Raw genomic sequence first — 19,235 nt, forward strand, 5'->3', positions numbered from 1 at the left:
GGTAGAACTTCCCTTTGCATGGGGATCAGCACAAATAAAACGTAGAAGACAAAGACATCAGAAAGACTTTGCCCAGAGTCTGTGATCACACCATTGCTCTCCTTAATGATCAGCCACTGGAAGTGAAAGTACTTTACAGGAAGAAAAGCAACAACTAAACTATAAATAAAGCAAGCATTGAATTCCTTCTCAATGTAATCTATTTTTTTTCCCAACCAATCAATTAATGTTTCTGCTAACAAAGAGGTTATCAGCTCATAAGTGGGAAAGAAGAGGTCTGATGTGAATGTGAGGGGGTTATGCAGCAGATGACATACTGCAGAAAGAAGCATTCCCCACATCCACCTCTCCCACAAGATAATGTCACACTGAATCAAAAAAATGGGAGAGGTCCCTGCACTATGGGATCATCTTATCTCTGAATCCAAACATCTGTGCATTTTATTTACTTATTTTGAAGGCTGAATAAGCAGCTATGTGTGCAGAGAGGCAGCAGGGTATTCATTTGCTTTATTGTTCGTACCTTCAATCTTCCTCTGACTGGTTGTGTATGGTATTTTGCCACTGTGTACCTGTGGACTCTTTCTTGGTACCTGACAGCTCGTCAGTAAAACTAACTGCAACAAGAAAGGAACAGCTTTCCTATCGTGTAGCACTTTCAAGTTATCTCTTGATAGCAAGTGGTCATATGTCACCACTATAAACCCCCAGTATTCTGGGATAATGTATAACTTGAAGAATAAATCCAGTATTGTATTCCTAGTCTTTCACATCAGATATATAATACCCAGTGTCACTGCTTTTCCCTTCAGTTTAACCAGGGTTGGTCTGTCTGCTTAAGCTGAATGTTCTTCTGACTCCTACTCCTTTTCTAAAACTAACCCACTTCATCTGCTGCCTGAATAAAAATCTTGATGTTAGTCACGACATCTTGCTGCAGTGTTTTATTCACAAAGTTTGACAGAAAAATACATGTTATGAAACCTGCTTTTAATGCTTGATGGAAATAGGTCCAAACCTGCCTGGGCAGCTGTCCGTCTGTTAATCTAAAGGCAGCAATAAGGGTTCCAATGCATTTTTACCCTACTTGATGTGTTTCCAAGCTTAGGTACCTACTGATCAGACCAAAGACCATCATGCTGTGTGGACCAAAGGCTCATCAAAGCCATTTCCTCACTTCTGACAGTGGTAAATAGTAAGTGCACTGGGGGAGAGGAGAAGAGGACAAGTAAATCATGATGATCCTCCCACAGGACATTCTCACCTTGCCTCAGTCGCTGCTTAGGAAGTTCTCAAGCCAGCTGTTGTGCTCACAGTTTTAATAGCTCTGAAAATGTTTTTCTTCTAGGATTCTGGTCATTTTATGAAGCAATTTAGACTTTGCACCCCATAGCATCCTAAGTAATGAGATAAACATATCCAGTCAATGCACAAAACACTTTCTTCATTTGCTTCAAATCTGTCTGATAACACTGGAACAGGTTGCCCAGAGAGGCTGTAGGATCTGCATCCTTTTTTAGCAAGAAACAGTGAAACATTTCTTTCTTTCCACTTTCTTTCTCATTGACCATGCCACTCATGATTCCACGAACCACCACAAACCAACAGGCCTTCTCTGTCCTTGCCTGGTCTCTTCTCCAGACTCAAGGGGACTGTTCTATTTAACCTTTCCCCATAGGAGAGGGTGGGCTGCTCTGTACCTTCACTCATCCTTGCTACCATTCTCTGAATCTTGATTAATTCGACTTCTTCTTCCAAGGAAGGGGGAAGGGACCAGAACTCCCTGCAAAGTTTAAGAGCTGAGCAAACCAGGCACTTCCTAGAATGTGAAAGTGTTATTTCCAGACTGTTTGCTAAACTTCTAATAATCTGAGTATGGACAATGTTTTGAGAGCCATGAGGCAACATTTTCTCTATAATGACTCCTATTTCCCTCTCTGAAACTTGTTCTTGATTATAGTCCCATCTTATAGCATCCTTATTCCTCTCCTTTGCTTATGACTCCTCTTCATCCTTGCACTTTCCGATCAGATGGGGCAACATCAGTGTTTGTGGGGCTGTATAGTGAGCCAGACAGTCTCAACAGCAGCTGTTACTACATCAGAGCCAGCTTGGAGAGGAAGGGTGCAGCTCCTTGGCAGCCAGGTGGATGCTGGCCACCACAGCCACCTATGCTTCCCTGCCCTTTGCCCCAAAGCCCTGCCTCTCTCCTGCAGCACTTCCAGGGCCTCTCTGACAGTGTCTTGCCATGCTTCAGAGAGCTCCTCAGCAGAAACTGTCCCCACAAAAAAAAAAAGTAACTGGTAGTTTTATTCCATGTTAACATCTCAAAATGGCACTGCAAAGGACCAGAAAACACCCAAGGCAACAGAGAGGATAGAGTGGGGCTGTGGAAGAGGGGCAGATGGTGCCACTGCACTGCAGCAGCTGCCGTTACATCAGCCTAGGCTGCAGTGGGACTGCAGCTGTGTACATGCTTATCGGAGAGGAGACTGTGGAAACTCATAGCCTGAGGAAGGAAGCTGCTAATGAGCATCTTTTCTTCTTCCCTTGCTCACATGCAAAAGTACAATTCTTTTAATGGTAACTGATAATAATTATAATATGTCATGATAACACCAATTTTTTTTTTTCCCAGAAAATCCTTATTGGCTTTACATAAAGTGTCTTCACAAAACTGTGCAAGGTATATAACATAGAAGGCTATCTTACAGAAAAATAAAATGAAATTCAGGGAACCAATACTATGGCATTGAGTTCATACAGTCCACTAAGAGCGGGCAAGAACAGGACTTAAATGTCTCAGTGTTCAGTAATGTCTTTAACAACTAGAAAAACTGTTGTTTGGAAGAAAAAATTCCTCCATGTAATACTGCTGGGAAGAAGAGTGAGGAGAAGCCTGAAGGAGCTGTCTGAAGTAGGTACCTAATTCCTTTTTGTGCTTCTCAGGTACTTTATTAATAGGCTTATTTTGCAGTATCTGGAGCCTTTCTTCCAGTTTTTCTTCTCCAAGTATGATGGCTCAAGCTAGATGCCTCACACAAATAGAAAACCAGTTTTCCACCTGGGCTGGACTACTCGCCTTTTTCAGATTTCTCTTCAGAAATCCCTTCTGACTTCTCTTCTGATTTCTCTTCAGAAATCTGGAAAAGACAAGCCGAGCTCTTCTAATAGCTAAGGGCACATCCTCCTCCCAGCCAGGGGTCTCTGCTCTCCATCTATGGCCCCCATTAGGAATCTTCCTGGGCCTGAGTTAAGAAAGGATTTCAGCATTTTAATACATCTTTCCTGCTCAGGAGAGCACTGCAGTTAGGAACATTTACACTCTTTTGCAGACCCCATGTACTGTCAATGAACTCTTGTAGAAAATGGTATCATACCCACAAAGACAATAAAGCAGCATAAGTGTAGCATAATTGGTGGGACTTTCCTGTTTGTCTAAGGTTTTAAATAGTCTATATTTTTATATCATATGACTTCAAAAATTATATTTGTTCATGTAATTAGAGACTGTACTGTCACAAGGGAGCCAAATTCTGACTCTGTGTGCAACCTGAACATTGTCGTTTCCTGGCATCTGCTAAAAATACATTTTTAGTGCACCCTTTTATAGGTTTTCTCCCCCTCTGCTATTAAATATCCTAAGGCATTTTAAAAGTGAAAAAAGATGCAAAGAGTAAAAAAGAAAACTGTTTCTTAACAACCATGGCAGTGCAAATACCTATAAACATTGACAGGAGAGAAAATCTTCTGCACACTCTGGGAGGTATAACCACAAAGACAACATCACCAACAACCATTTCCAGCTTTGAAGAACCTGATTACAAACTTAACTGCCATCAGAAACCTAGACTGTCCCAACAAATACTTTCCACCGGTAGATCCCAAAGTGAGTTAAGAAGAAAGGCAAGTATTATTATCCCCATTTCACAGTCACATAAGGGTAGTGGTTTCCAGAGAAGAGAAGGGAGATATCTAGCAGTAAAGCCATGGAAAAGCACAAAGCTCACCTAAATCCTAAACCAGAGCAAGACCATCCTTTGTAGTATGCTGCCTTCTATGGAGTTTTTCATTATCAGAGGACACCCTACCACCTCGTTAAAGCACCCCACTCCATTTTAGTAAACACAAGAAGAATAAGATGGAAGTCTTTCTTATTCCTATTCAATTATTTTTGTGCTCAGTAGTTGATTTACATGTAAACAACAGCCTACTTTTGCACCAAACATTGTTAAGAAGGAATGGTGCCACCTGTACACTGAGCTCTGACTCAACCCAGGCCAACTGGACATTTAGACCATGACTGTTTGCTAAGGCAGCACTGGGACCTCTCATAGACAACCGAGACAGGGCTCCAACCACACTGCAGCACCTCTTTCTCCCTGCACTGAGCATGAAGGACATGACAGTGGCTTGCATTGCTCCTCCAAAATGACCAGGCAAAAACAAACCAGGTTTCAATTTCATTTAGACTTCAGGCTGCTCTGCATGTGACTGTATATTGTACCTCCAATAAGAAAAAGCAAGAACTTCCCCTAGGCTCTCCCAGGAAGCCCTTGTCCTGAAATTGTTGCAGAGAGGACAGCTGTACAAATCATTTTTCTCTTCAGAAAAACATGATATACAGAGCAACATGCTTGGTTCCAGAACTCAAAGATAAGGCAGGATGCGGGAATTGCCTCCCATCCTGGCCATGAACCCAGAACCACATCCTCTCAGGAATGACCCACTGTTTTTTCCTCTTTGCTTACTACAGACCATGAGAATGGTGGACATCCCACTCCAGCCTGAAAGGGATCGTTTACCCTGTTAGGAATACCATGCATCGACAAAATGGGATTTTTTAGCAGCCCACAACTAGTCAAATCACAGCCTCTGTAACTGGAGTGCAGAGATGCAGTCATACTTTGTGAGGGCTCTCCTCCCATCCTGAAATATTTTTTTGCTTCTGATAGTTCAACAATATGCTCTTCAAAACAAAGAAATACAAATGCAACCACTTTTCCACCCCTCTTGTTTTTAACTAGACAATGGTCTTTTCACATCCCCCAGATTAAAATGAGATGGTTTTGCTTAAACCTGTATACCAATATACATATTTTCAGGCTGAGACAGTGTTTAATAAGCTCCTGCCTAACTGAAAAATTCTATCCAACAGGCATTGCTTAGGTAGATTTGCAGTGATTAAAACTCAAACTTGAAAAGAATTACCTGTATACCCTTCATTATTATGATTGCATCCCTAGTACACAGGGAATCATGGCTGGAGTTCTAACAGTATGTGTTCCCATATTAATCCCACCAAAACCCAGGACAAGTCTATCCTTAGGTAAAAAACTACTGAGCATTCAATATCACTGGCATTCACTTAGCAGCTCTTGTGCAAGCTCTGGAGGGGCTCAATTTCTACGGTATTATTGTCCCTAAAATAGGACAAAAGTCCATGAAAAGCAAGGCTTTTTACAGCTGCGAGGGAGTCATACTCCCATCTATTCTAACAAAAGGATGAAGCCCAGAAAGGCAGAGTTGACAGTATAAATTAATCCCTTTTAATATTTTCTTGCAGTTTAATCTCAAATGCCACTAACTAACATGCGTTTAAAAACAATCAACTGGTCTCTATATTGATAGTGGTTTTGTACACTCTAGAATCAATTTTCTCTATTTGTGATCTCTTCCATCCTTTCATGAGTTTAATCATCTTATTTAAAAATGTTCAAGAACTATAAATATCAGGAAAAGCTAACCTTTCAGGCATGAGGCTGAGTGGGGACATGCATATCAGTAAACACATTTCCTGAGTAATAGCACACTACGCAGTTTGTAAAATGCAATTACGCAGTAGCAACTCTTATCAGGAAATGTATTTACACTGATTCCTTGTAGCAACAGATCAAAGAACTTATTCTACTGACCAATATGTGTATTTAATTGTACAGCAGTTTCTTACATAAATAGGTGAATTGTCTTCCTTTTTCTGAATAATTTCCTACTAATGGACAGCAGTTTTCCTGACACAGATGCTTTGCAAAGATTAATTTTTGAAAACTAAGACTGGTGTCTGAATTTAATGTAACTCTTTGTTGGAAAATTGCAGACATTTGAAACATTGGCTGGCTGTAGAGGAAAAGAACAGCAGTACACACAATGAGGCCACTATCCCGAGAAGAGACTAGCATATGGCCTAACCACAGAAATAATTAGATTTTTTTTTCTTGTCTATTTTCTCATTTGTTTTTACCCACCCATAAAACTGCCTAGAAAAGTTTAAGTAATATCCACCCAGCAGAGGAGAACAGAGGACCATAGAAGGCCCCAAATCCTGGCTCTCACTCCTTCAGCAGCCAGGGGTTCAGGGTTTCTCTACTTCCCAGCCATTAAACCAAACTACCATTGATGCAGAACTTCCAGTACAGATGAGCAGCTGATGGCCACTCCTTTATGGGGGATTTAAAACATTTTGTTTCCATTCTCCATTAAAAAATCCCCACAGATAGTGTAAGGGCTCCCCACGTAGGAGACATTACTTCTGGAGTGCTGCCCTCCATGCAGCCCTACTCATTTAAGAGTCCCAGACTGTTTGGCTGCTTCAGCACAGTCAAGAATACCTGTAAGTGCATTTTTGCTAATTTGCAGCAATTAGTAGCATGCTCCAGACAGCATTAGCTGTGGTTTTCTGTGATTGTGCCATAAACAGCTGAGCTGAGAAGAGGAGCCACAGGGATGAAGCTTTATTGAAGACTGAGTGAGAAGGTCCAAGTCCACAGCGCAGCCCAAGGAACCAGTTCTTCTACCTTTACTTTCTAGAGCTGCTATGAAGATTATTACAAATTGTTTTGTTTTTTTTTTTTTTTTTTTTTGTTAAAAATGAGCACCTGTTGGAATAGTTTCCACATTTTAAAAATAAAAAGCTCTTGGAGTTGGAGCTCGAGAGAGGATGCCTTCAGCACCTGAGCAGGGGGAAGCAGGAGGAAGCTCAGCATCCAGGAGCCTCACCTCAGAGCGACAAGAGCCACCAAGGAGGGAGCCTCAAGTCCTCGACAGGACCTGCCCAGGAGCCGGCAGCTCAGCTGACGAGAGCGAGCAGCTGACTCACAGGGGGCGGAGCCAGGAGCAGCGGCACCAGCCCTGACTGGGTAAAAACCTGCGCCAGGGGGTACGGCAGGGAGGTTTGCGTGGGTGGTGAGAACTGGCTTTATGACCAGGCCCCGCTTTGGGAGCTCTGCTTTAGGGGCTCTGCTCTGGGGGCTCTGCTGTGGCTGCCCCGGCGGTGGCAGCATAGGCACCAAGACAGAGCCGATGAGAGGGGAGGCTTCAGTGCAGAACTCGGGGTGCAGAAAGTGCCTGCCTTGGTGTCATGAGGGGAGGGTGACCATGGGCAGGGCTGTACTTGGTGCCCTGGTGGAGGCCCTCCTGCAGCAGGGGCTGAGCTGCGGGGTGCTGTCTGAAGCTGAAAGGTGTCAGGGAAGCTGAGAGGAAGCAAGAATGCTTGCTCCAGGCCTGAACTGTGCAAGGGGCCGCAAGTGTCCATTGTAGCTCATGGAGAAAAGGAGGCTGCTAACCCAGGAAGCTGGGAAATAGTAACAAAACTAGGGGGTAACGAGGAAACACCCTCGCACCATGAACAGCCAGCTGATACACTGCTAAAAAAGATCTCTACTGGTGCTGCCAGGAAAAAGCGGCGGGTCGTAGTAGTAGGGGACTCTACTTTGAAAGGAACAGAGGCACCCATCTGTCAGCCTGACCCAGTCTCAGGGAGGTGTGTTGCCCACCAGGGGTTTGCATCAGGGATGTTGCAGACAGGCTGCCTGCTCTAGTAAGTCCCACGGACTATTACCCACTTCTAGTGATCCATGTGAGTGCTAGTGATATAGATAGCAGTAGCCCAGAGAATATAAAGAAGGACTACAGAGCCCTGGGAGAGGTGGTTAGGGGCTCTGGAGCTCGGATAGTCTTTTCATCAATTCTCCAGGATAAAGAGGAGGACCTTAAAAAGGCTAGGAGGGTTGGCTGGGTTAATAAATGGTTAGAACGGTGGTGCCATAGTCAGGGGTTTGGGTGTCTTGAACACAGGACCCAAGTTTGTAGGCCAAGTCTACTGGGGGCTGGTGGAGCTGAAGGGGAAGAGCGGTTTTGGTAGGAGGCTTGCCAGGCTGGTCAAGGAGGCTTTAAACTAGGTGTGTGGGGGCGGGGGGCATCATTCCATCCCAACACACCCAGTCAGTTGCCAGCACCTATAATAAATGCTTGGAGCAATGTGGATATATTCCAGCCTCTCCAGCCAATGAGCCAGCTTCAGTTGGAGCTCGGCTCAGGTGCCTCTATACAAACGCCCGTAGCATGGGGAACAAATAAGAGGAATTAGAGATATGTGCACGTCTACGGGGGTATGATATAATAGGCATCACAGAAACATGGTGGGATGGCTCCTATGACTGGAGTGTTGGAGTGGAAGGTTACAGGCTCTTTAGAAAAGACAGGCCCAGCAGGCGGGGAGGAGGAGTTGCCCTTTATGTTAGGGATAGGCTGGAGAGTATGGAACTCTGTCTGGGGACAGGTGAGCAGTCAATAGTGAGTTTGTGGGTCAGGGTAAAAGGAAGAACAGCTATGGGAGACATTACTGTGGGGATCTGTTACAGACCACGTGATCAAGAGGACTCTGTGAATGGAGCACTCTATAGACGGATAGGAACAGCCTCACACTTGCAGGCTCTTATGGGGGACTTCAACCAACCTGATATCTGTTGGAGTGATGGTACAGCCCGGCACAAGCAATCCAGGAGGTTCCTTGACTGTGTGGAAGACAACTTCCTTCTGCAAGTAATAGAGGAGCTGACAAGGAGAGGTGCCATGCTTGACCTTGTCGTCACCAACAGGGAAGGGCTGGTTGGAAATGTGATGCTCCAGGGCAGCCTCGGTTGCAGCGATCATGAGATGGTTGAATTCAAGATCCTCAGGACAGTGAAAAGAGCGTGCAGCAAGCTCACTGCCCTGGACTTCAAGAGAGCAGAATTTGGCCTCTTCAGGAACCTGCTTAGTAAGGTTCCATGGGATACAGCCCTAGAGGGCAGAGGGGCCCAAGACTGTTGTTTGATATTCAAGGATCACCTACTACAAGCTCAGGAGTGTTGCACCCCAACTAGAAGGAAGTGCAGCAGGAGGGCCAGGAAACCTCCTTAGGTGGATAAGGAGCTGCTGAGGAAAATTCAGCTGAAGAAAAGAGGCTTCTAAAAGACGGAAGGAGGACAGGTGGCCTGGGAAGAATACAGGGATGTTGTCCGGGAAGCTAGGGACCAGGTTAAGAAAGCTAAGGCTCAGTTAGAATTAAATTTGGCTAGGGATGTTAAGGATAACAGGAAGGGATTCTATAGGTACATTGCAAATAAAAGACAGACTAGGGACAATGTGGGCCCCCTCAGGAAGCAATTAGGAGAACTGGCTACCCTGGATTTGGAGACGTCTGAGGTTCTTAATGACTTCTTTGCCTCACTCTTCAGTGGCAAATGCTCTGACCACACCACCCAATTCTGGAAGGCAGATGCAGGGACTGTGAGAATGAAGACCTTGGGCCCACTGTAGGAGAGGGTCTGGTTCGAGACTGTCTTAAGAAACTGAACATGCACAAGTCCATGGGACCTGATGAAATCCATCTGCGGGTCCCAAAGGAGCTGGCAAATGAAGTTGCTAAGCCACTGTCCATCATATTTGAAAAATCATGGCAGTCTGGTGAAGTTCCCAACGTAATACAACCCCCATTTTCAAGAAGGGGAAAATGGATGACCCAGGGAATTACAGACCAGTCAGTCTCACCTCTGTGCCTGGCAAAATCCTGGAACAGATTCTCCTGGAAGGCATGCTAAGGCATATGAAAAACAAGGTGCTTGGTGACAGCCAGCATGGCTTCACTAAGGGGAAATCCTGCCTGACCAATTTGGTGGCCTTCTATGATGGGGCTACGGAACTGATGGACAGGGGTAGAGCAGTTGATGTCATCTACCTGGACTTGCGCAAAGTGTTCGACACTGTCCCACACAACATCCTTGTCTCTAAATTGAAGAGACATCAATTTGATGGATGGACCACGCACTGGATAAAGAACTGGCTGGATGGCCTCCTGCAAAGAGTTGTGGTCAGTGGCTCAGTGTGCAGCTGGAGACCAGTAATGAGTGGTGTCCCTCAGGGATAGGTGTTGGGAGCGGTCTTGTTCAACATCTTTGTCGCTGACATGGACAGTGGGACTGAGTGCGCCCTCAGCAAGTTTACCGATGACAGCAAGCTGTGTGGTTCTGTTGATACGCTGGAGGGAAGGAATGCCATCCAGAGGGACGTTGACACGCTTGTGAGGTGGGCTGATGCCAACTTCATGAAGTTTAACTAAGACAAGTGCAAGGTCCTACACCTGGGTGGGAGCAATCCCAGGCACAGCTACAGGTTGGGCAGAGAAGAGATTCAGAGCAGCCCTGTGGAGAAGGACTTGGGAGTGGTGGTCAATGAGAAAATGCACATGAGCCAGCTTCAGCGTGTGCTCGCAGCCCAGAAAGCCAACCATATCCTGGGCTGCATCAAAAGGAGCATGACCAAGCTGCTTGAAGGAGGTGATCCTGCCCCTCTACTCTGCTCTTGTGAGACCTCACTTGCAGTATTGTGTGCAGTTCTGGTGTCCTCAAAAAAAGACATGGAACTGTTGGAACAAGTCCAGAGAAGGGCCACGAGGATGATCAGGGGACTGGAGCACCTCCCGTATGAAGACAGGCTGAGAAAGTTGGGGCTGTTCATCCTGGAGAAGAGAAGGCTGCATGGAGACCTCATAGCAGCCTTCCAGTATCTGAAGGGGGGCTATAGCGATGCTGGGAAGGGACTATTCACTATTGACTGTAGTGATAGGACAAGGGGTAACGGGTTGAAGCTTAAACAGGAGAAGTTTAGGCTGGATATAAGGAAGAAGTTCTTAATTGTGAGGGTGGTGAGCCACTGGAATGTGTTGCCCAGGGAAGTTGTGAATGCTTCATCCCTGGCGGTGTTCAGGGCCAGCTTGGACAGAGCCTTGGGTGACATGGTTTAGTGTGAGGTGTCCCTGCCCATGAAAGGTGGTTGGAATTAGATGATCTTAAGGTCCTTTCCAACCCTAGCTATTCTATGATTCTGTATGGCCACAGATATTTAAGGAGGCCCATCACAAAGCAGAGGGACTGGGGACAGGGGAATCCCTCATAGCACATGAGAAACCCAGCTCAAGCCAACAAAGGGTTTAAACCCTCTTCTCCAATAGTCCCAGTGTGAAGCACAAGTGCCAGGTTACCATCTACTCCAGAAAACTTACTCTTTTCACTATTTGGAGAATACATCTAAAGATCTGCTTCATCTCAGAACAGCATGGGAACATTTCTCACATGGCTCTGTTGTCTGTATTTGTTCTTGGAAACGGCAGAACCAGTCACACTAAGGTTTCCTTTGACAAATTTAAAAGCAGGGTGGCAAACTGATAGATTGTGGAATATTTCAATACTTACAGCTAATTCATTATGAAAAATATAGGACATTCACTTGTGTTAACTCATCTTTCAGTTAAGCAGTTTTCTATATCTGGCACAGGCTTCATTCAGGTGAAAAAATAAGTCTTTTAACTTGTTTAAGTTAATCACATCAGAGGAAGAAAATAATCAACACTAGTCCAAATTGTAAAGAAATATAGTGGATTTGAAATATTTTTTCATGCCAACAAAACCAAGATATCATCTGCAAGCTTCACAAAACCCTAAACTGAACTATTCCCAGTCTGTGGTTATTATGGGAAAAGACTATACATTTATTAGTTGAATTGTGTGTAGAGGTTGATCTGTGTCAGCAGATACTGCCATATGTGGCTGACTTTCCTGTCATTTCTTACATAGATGCTCTGAAGTCTCTGAGTGACATTTACCAAGCTGTGCAGGATAGCATCACACATGTCCCATTAATTCTAAGAAGAGATGTGTCGCTGCACTTTCCTTGAAAATTCCCATCATAACTTACATTGTCTAAGCATTTTGCATTTTCAATGTGCGATGACACAGAAGTAGAATAAAACCGATTATGGTTAATATCTGAGCTTGCAGAATGTTTGAAGAAGTTATTTTTGCTTGAAAGAAGGAAAGAAGCTGCCAGTTAACAAAGGCAACCACAGTTTAGAATGCTAAAGAATAGTTTCTATCTGTATCTACCTATATCACATAGAGATCCCTTTTAGTGCTGTTCTGTGAGGAAGGCTGGTTTGGGAGGCTGGTTTATTGACTGATAATTTTCTCTAACCCAGGGTATTTCAATGTTTGCATTATAGATCCAGAAGCATACAACTTGAAGGGACAGCTGCAATTTCCTAGTTCAGGGGTTCTGCAATCACACAAGAAAAGCATTCAAAAACTGAGGACAAATGTCACCAAATGGGTTGCATTTGTCCCTGCTCTTGCAGGTGCCTCCTGAAAGAGAAGCAGCCTCAAGTACCACACCAGTTCTGGTTACACAGGGTTATGCTACTGATGAACCAAGGAGATTAAAGAACTTGGACTCAATTTCTCTTGAGAATAAGGAAGGCCACATAAGCTGGAAAATATGGACTAGTAGCTTTAAGTAAGTGGAAAACAATTAAAATATTTTGGATGTGGTTTCTAAACACTTGTCAAATTATTTTGGTTTAAAACCAAAGACAGCCACTGTATGTCACTGCATTCTACTAGCTAGGGTGTCTGGCCATGCTCCCTTCATGTCTTTACTATTGTTATTATTAACTTAAATAAATACTTTTTTCATTAAAAACAAGTAATTAAAATTGAAATATTTGAAACAAATTTAAAAGCTATCAGGACATTAAAAAAAGTTTAAGTTACTACCATAGACAGAAAAAGTGATGTTTAAAATGATCTGTTGATCCATATGTGCAAAAGTGTGCTATGAAATGTGTTAATATGAGTTAACTAATGCATTCTGAAAACAACGCCATTCATTTTCTCAGTCCACCTATGCCCTACAGGACTTAAAGAAAAGAAATGAGGAAGCCCAAGATACTAAAAAAAACCCAAACAACAGATATTGATGGATACAGTGGTCTCAAAGAGTGTTGTCCACACTGACAAAAAAATGGCCTGTGCTTCCTTTTACACGGGGATTGTAGGGAAGGAGAGGGTCTGTGATGTGCTGTGTAATTTAATGTCAGGTAAACTGTAGCCTATTGTTGAGGCCACAACCTAGCATGTGTAATAACCAGGTTGTTCATTTAACATGTACTGGCTTACTAAGTAAAGTAAATTAAAGACTGAGGTGGCAACGATGATAAGCAGTAAATTTGTTTGTTCAGTAGGGAGCTGAAACACATCGGCTCACGCTTTGATCAAGTTAAATTGAGAGGTTTCAAAGTACACAGAGGAAATGCTCCAACAGATTAACTTTGTCCCTGGAGGTTCGTCCCAGTCACTTTTCAGCCTTCTGCATTCTGTTATCTGTTTTGGCAACTCTGTAACTTTAAACTCAGAGAACCCATGGAGAAAAGTGACAGTGATAAAGGTCAAGAGTTGACTTCCAGGGTGATGGACAACATAAAGTCTTGGTCTTAAGAGACAGGCTATTGGGCAGTTATTGGACCTTTACAAGAGGAAAAAAAAAATAATTGAAAATTAAGTGGCTTTAAGAATTTTAAATGCGGTTAAGGTGGTAAAATAGTACTGCAAAGCAGTATTCCTGCGTGCTGTGGAGATCAGTACTATAAAGCCTGGCTCCTGAAAGACCTGAGCCTCAGAGTCAATTGTCTCCAGATCAAGGAAGGAACAAGCTTTCCATAAAATGTTTCCCATGGACAGGTGTTTATAAATAAATATTTTCTTACAAGTGGGCTCTCTGCTGTCTGAAACGGTGCCTGTTCACACTGCAGCCTACCTCTCTCTGTGACAGCACTACCAGGCAGGTTACTTTCACAAAGCTTGTAGGAACCTGATTTTCTTTGAGATCAATTGGTTGAAATTTGTCAATAAGTTCAAAAGATTTCGGGGGTGTGGAAGTGAGGGAGATACAAGCGTATGCAGCAGGATTGTATTAGCCTGATTTCTGTAGGAATCAGGATAAAATGTTGCAGCATTATAAAAATAAATAACACAGCAGGCATAATTCCTCCAAAATACCAGTAGCTAGCCAAAACTTCATTTCTGCTGAGAGCAACAGGAAAGGGGAAAGCTGTCATTTTCCTGAGTGTTTAAGTATTGTAGCCCGTGATATCTACTTCTTGAGAAGTAGAAAAAAAAAATGACATTTCTCTCTGAAATAAGGATCATAGTATCTTTTTATCCTACAAGGGAATAATTCATTTCATTCATGGCAGCAATACAGATTTGTCCATGGAACTCAGTGCTATTAATGCTCACTTTTGTCAACTTTATGCAGTATTTAAAGCTGACAAGTTATTTCACTGTTAGGCATATCAATGCAAATGTAACTATATAGATCAGAGAGGTGCCTACATCTGTATGATGAAATAAACTCCATGGCCATAATACTTCAGAGTGTCCCAGCCTGACTCTAAAGGGAGCTTACCAGCAAAATCACACTCAAGTTACTAAATGTGAATTATCTACCATCATGGTTAGTACACAGCGTCTCATATGTGACTCAGAAGCTGAAGTCTATAAAATCCCTTGCAAAAATATGTTGCTGAGGTGGGTTTTTAACATATTTGACAAAAGTTCTAGTTTATTTTTAAAATAATCCAATATTCTAAGAAAAGTAAGGACAGCAATTTTGCAGTATCAAAGAGTATAATAATTTCTTATTTTATGGTCTTATTCTTTTGTTTCTATGTTTATGACACCGTAGAAACAGAATTATTGTCTCATTGACACAGGACCAGCTAAAAATTTCTGCTGTTGGGCAGAGTGCAATCCCTAACGAAGGGAAGTGACCTATTGACTGAAAAGCAACAGCAAAGCTAACTGGTCTGGTAGCCCTAATTTCTCTGCTATACTTCCTTTTTGTAGGAGTTAAATACGAGAAGCTTAAAGTACAATCCCAGAATTCCACAAATAAATACCTGTTTCTCTCTGTTTTCTGTTTGTCTTTGTTTTCAAACAGTGTTGTCTTTCCATGTATTTCATAGTCTTTAAATCTTGTCACATGTAAGATGGTTTAGTGCGACATGTCCCTGCCCATGGCAGGGGGGTTGGAACTAGATGATCTTAAGGTCCTTTCCAACCCTAACTATTCTATGATTCTATAAGATATTACCCTTTAAAGAAGAACATGTGTACAAACAAGAAATTTTCATGCATCCTGATAACTTGGGATGGTGAACTTGACTGCTGCTGATTACTGTGCCCAAGGTAATACGCCATGGTGGATACGGTATGTATTTGTCACTGAGCAGGTAGGTTAAAATTCAAATGGTTGCTGCATGTTTCTTCTCTTCTTTATTATCTTTATTCCCATTCTTACCTTAACAGTCTTCTGGACAATTCCTTTGTGCTTATGGTTTTCCTGACTCCTTCATTATTCTATGTTAACTTCTTGTTAAACATTTTCCTGCTGTAAAACCTAGAAACTTTCTTCCTTCCCCCAGTGAGATCTTAACTTAGAAAGAACAGTTATAGCAATAATTCAGTTGGGGGAAGAAAAAAAAATAACACAGCTGCTTAACCATGCTATTCAACACTACTCCTTTTTCTTTTTTTTTTTCAGCATTCTTACTTAAATTTTTCACTTTTTTTCAGGAAGGGAAACTGTGTTGAGCAGAAGTTTTGCTCTCATCTTTACTAAGAACACAAAATACTGATTATTCATGCAAAAGGAGTCCCAAATTTAAACAAAAAGTACACTGTAACCTGGAATAATTTTTACTTAGAGCTAACAATCACTCCAGACAATTCATAGCAGTTTTGACTGGAAGTGCACAAGCTTAGCTTCTTCCCTGAGATAGATCAAAAATATTCCCAAAATAAACTTTCCTACAGTACTTCCATCAAAACCACAAAAAGAGCTAAAGATGAAAAAATCTCCAGAGTCTGTTGCACCAAGGCAAGAGGTCAAAGTGCTTGTACAAATTGGTAAAGAAATCATGTTTTATCAGTGACACCGCAGTTATGGAGGTTTGATTCGTGTTTGTAGGACAAGGTTCTCTCATTGATGGAGAACCCACCAGGCACAGAAAGAAAAAGATCTTTGTCTGAGCAGCAGCACATGACAGGCATCCTTGTGACCGGCTGACTGATGCAGCCCAGGCTGCCATCACTGGGGCTGTCTCGGCTCTTGAGCTCTGCTACCATGAGCTGGAGCCTACTCAGCTCCTCCTCCGTCCCCCACAAAAAACAAAACAAAACAAAAAAACAAAAAAAAAGCCCAACCCAGGACAGCAGCCCTTGAAAGAGGCAGCTGTGCTCGGCGTTAAGAGAGAAAGAGCAAACTACTGCGCGCAGTGCAATGATTGGCCAGGCTGTTCCTAGAATAAGCCTATTTCTAGATTGCAGCAGGTATCTCTCAGAACTGAAGCGCTCTCCAAGGAAGCGACTTCTTTTTCTTTTTTTTTCCTCTGGCATTTCAATGGGAAAGTTAAAAATAAATGAAATGAATCAAAGCTTTTTGACTGCTGCTGTTTCAGCTGATGCAACCTCCAGCAAAACACAAGCCTGAGAGCTCTTCATGAGAGAAAATGGGCTTCTCCACACAAGATTTTACAAATGCATTCTTCCCTCCTTATGACTTTGAGTGATGTTTTGCTTTTGAATGTTTATGTTTCCTTGCTATCAATGAATGTATGAAATAGCTCTTCTGTACAGTAGGAAGCAACCTAACAAGCCTGAGTTCCATGAGGCAGCTGGAGCAGAATTTACAAATGCTTGGAGAGCATACGCAAGAGCAACCCAGATGGATGGTACCATTCAAGGGAGTCCTCTGCTGGAGCCGGGGACAGAATGTGCCTGGAAAGTAACAGGCAACCAACCCAAGCAAAGGAGGCATCTTAACTTCCAAATGCATGTAGGTACCCAAACCTGTGGTCTAGGTTGTGATCCTGCTAGATCTGAGGGAAAACCTATAGGCAAAAGAAGCAAATCTGGAGTGATCTGGGATTTGCTGGAATGGTCTTAATATAATTAGACACTAGAGGAAGTGGATTAATGGAGGAATAAATAACAGATACGATTTCTCTGGAGGCAAAGGGAATGCAGGCACTATTGCCTTTTTGCATGTGAATGGACCTGAATCTGCAGTACTATGCTGATGGGACACGCATCATTCTTTGGCTATGAAGGAAGTCTTAAGCAGACTGTACTTGGGAAACTGTTTTGTCAAAACCAAAGCAAACTTTTCAACCCCAACTGTAAAACAGTAAAAGGGAAGAAAAAAAAAGTTGTTCAACTTCAGAATGAAATATGGAAAACATTTATCACAGAGCCAGCTGAAGACAGTCTCCCAGACTCCTAGTACCAGAACCTTTGATGGCTGGGCGCTGCCTCCCAGGTAACGGAGAGCACTCAGTACTAGACAGAGCTGTTCAAAGACATGGGATAACAATTAGGGGAAAAATTGGTTAAATAGCAGTTACAAAAGTTAGGGATTGAAAAATCAAGAGGGTCCAGAGGTGTTTTAGAACAGGCTCATGTGAAGATCAGCACTGTAGGAGCTCTTAAGATTCACAGCAGATACAAAATGCTGACAAAGTGAGGCCATGGGAAATTGTCTTGGCCTCCAACTCTCCATTCTTCACCCCCAAGCAAGACAGAAGTACTCCTTATTTACTATGAATCAGGGATTAACTCAAATTGTTTTGCAAGGCAGTGTTATCACCAGTGGCAGCTCCCTGTCCTGACAGGACTGAGATTACCCCTCTTGGAAATGGTTGGTTTATGAACTGCCCTCAATTCCCTGAGACTGCCTCAGTGCTGCTAAACCCATAGTTACACGTAGCGAATACGTTTCTGCCAGATGCACTCAGTCTGACAAAGCAGGGCAGACAGCCACAACTCAGCATGCAAGACATCAAGCAGTTTGTAGTGCAGTATGGTACTTGACAGGTAACAACTCTGCCCCATTGCCTCTGAGTCCAGTGCATCAGTGAAATAGTGCCAGCACAACAGAGCACACTGCAAATGGAGGCAAAAGCAGACTGGTCTACACTTTGCAAGGTGGGATCACAGAACTGACTCACAGGAGTGGACGCTTGGCTATTGCTCTGCCGAGGAAGGCCTAGGGCAGGTAGGGTCCATCAGGGCAGGAAGCTGAGCATGGCAAGCAGGCACACTAGAACTAACACCAAAGGAGCTCAAGGTCACCATAAACACCTTCCAGAGACCGGAGGTCCTGCAAATGGTTTTAATTTCCCTTCAGAATTACATCTTGCATCCATGCCTGTTGGCCAGAGGGGGAAGGGAGATGTGCCATGCTGGTCAGAGAGAGGTGCTGGCCTGGGCTTCTCCCTGCACAGGGGGCACTCACTGGGCACAGGGGGGCTGACAGCTGCATCCTCACCAGGACAACTTGCTTGACCATCCTCCAGTGGCCACCAGTTCTCATGCTTCATCACCACCTGCCCAGCTTCCCAGGCACAGGACTTGGCCAGGCGGCACCCAGGACATGGGGCAGCCTGCCTTCTCCACTGATCCCAGTCCCCAGCTGTGGGGTGTTCTACCACCTCCCTCCAAAATCCTACAGCAGCCTAGCAGACAGGGAAAGCAGCATGGGGCTGGCTAGCCCCAGGCTCCCTGGCCCTTCAAGAGGAAGGCAGCAGGCCCTCTTACACCATCCTTCAATAATTTACTAGACAGGCACTAACAGCTTCCCCCTCTGTTGCAACAAGCAAGTCAAAAACAGTACAGCAGAAACATCCATCTCTGACATTCCTGCAGGTTTTCTGTAATGGATCACTTTTGATTAATCAGAGAAACAAGTTTGAAACAGCCTGCAGGATACTTAGTGTGTGCTTTTGTCTCAACCTGGAACAGCAAACCAAATCTCTATAAAACACGAACATCATAACTTTGCATTTATTGTTTCTACTTTCACAGGGGTATTCTTTCCTCTGCTATCCATGTAAAAAAGAAAAAATACCTAAAACATCTTTGTTATCATGCTAGACAGAAAAATGCAAAAAAACCCTTTGGGTTCACCTCTCTCTCTCTGACCTGTGAGCACAAAGCCATTGCTCAACAAAACATAGCACAAACATACAGCATACAACTTCTGTAGGTTCACTGTGCAGAGTTCCATCAGTTAAAAATTGAGCCAGG

This window comes from Pezoporus flaviventris, unplaced genomic scaffold (genome assembly GCF_033815535.1).
Source record: "Pezoporus flaviventris isolate CSIRO_AGI_PZ_B2104156 unplaced genomic scaffold, CSIRO_AGI_Pfla_v1 ptg000015l, whole genome shotgun sequence".
Taxonomy (NCBI): Eukaryota; Metazoa; Chordata; class Aves; order Psittaciformes; family Psittacidae; genus Pezoporus; species Pezoporus flaviventris.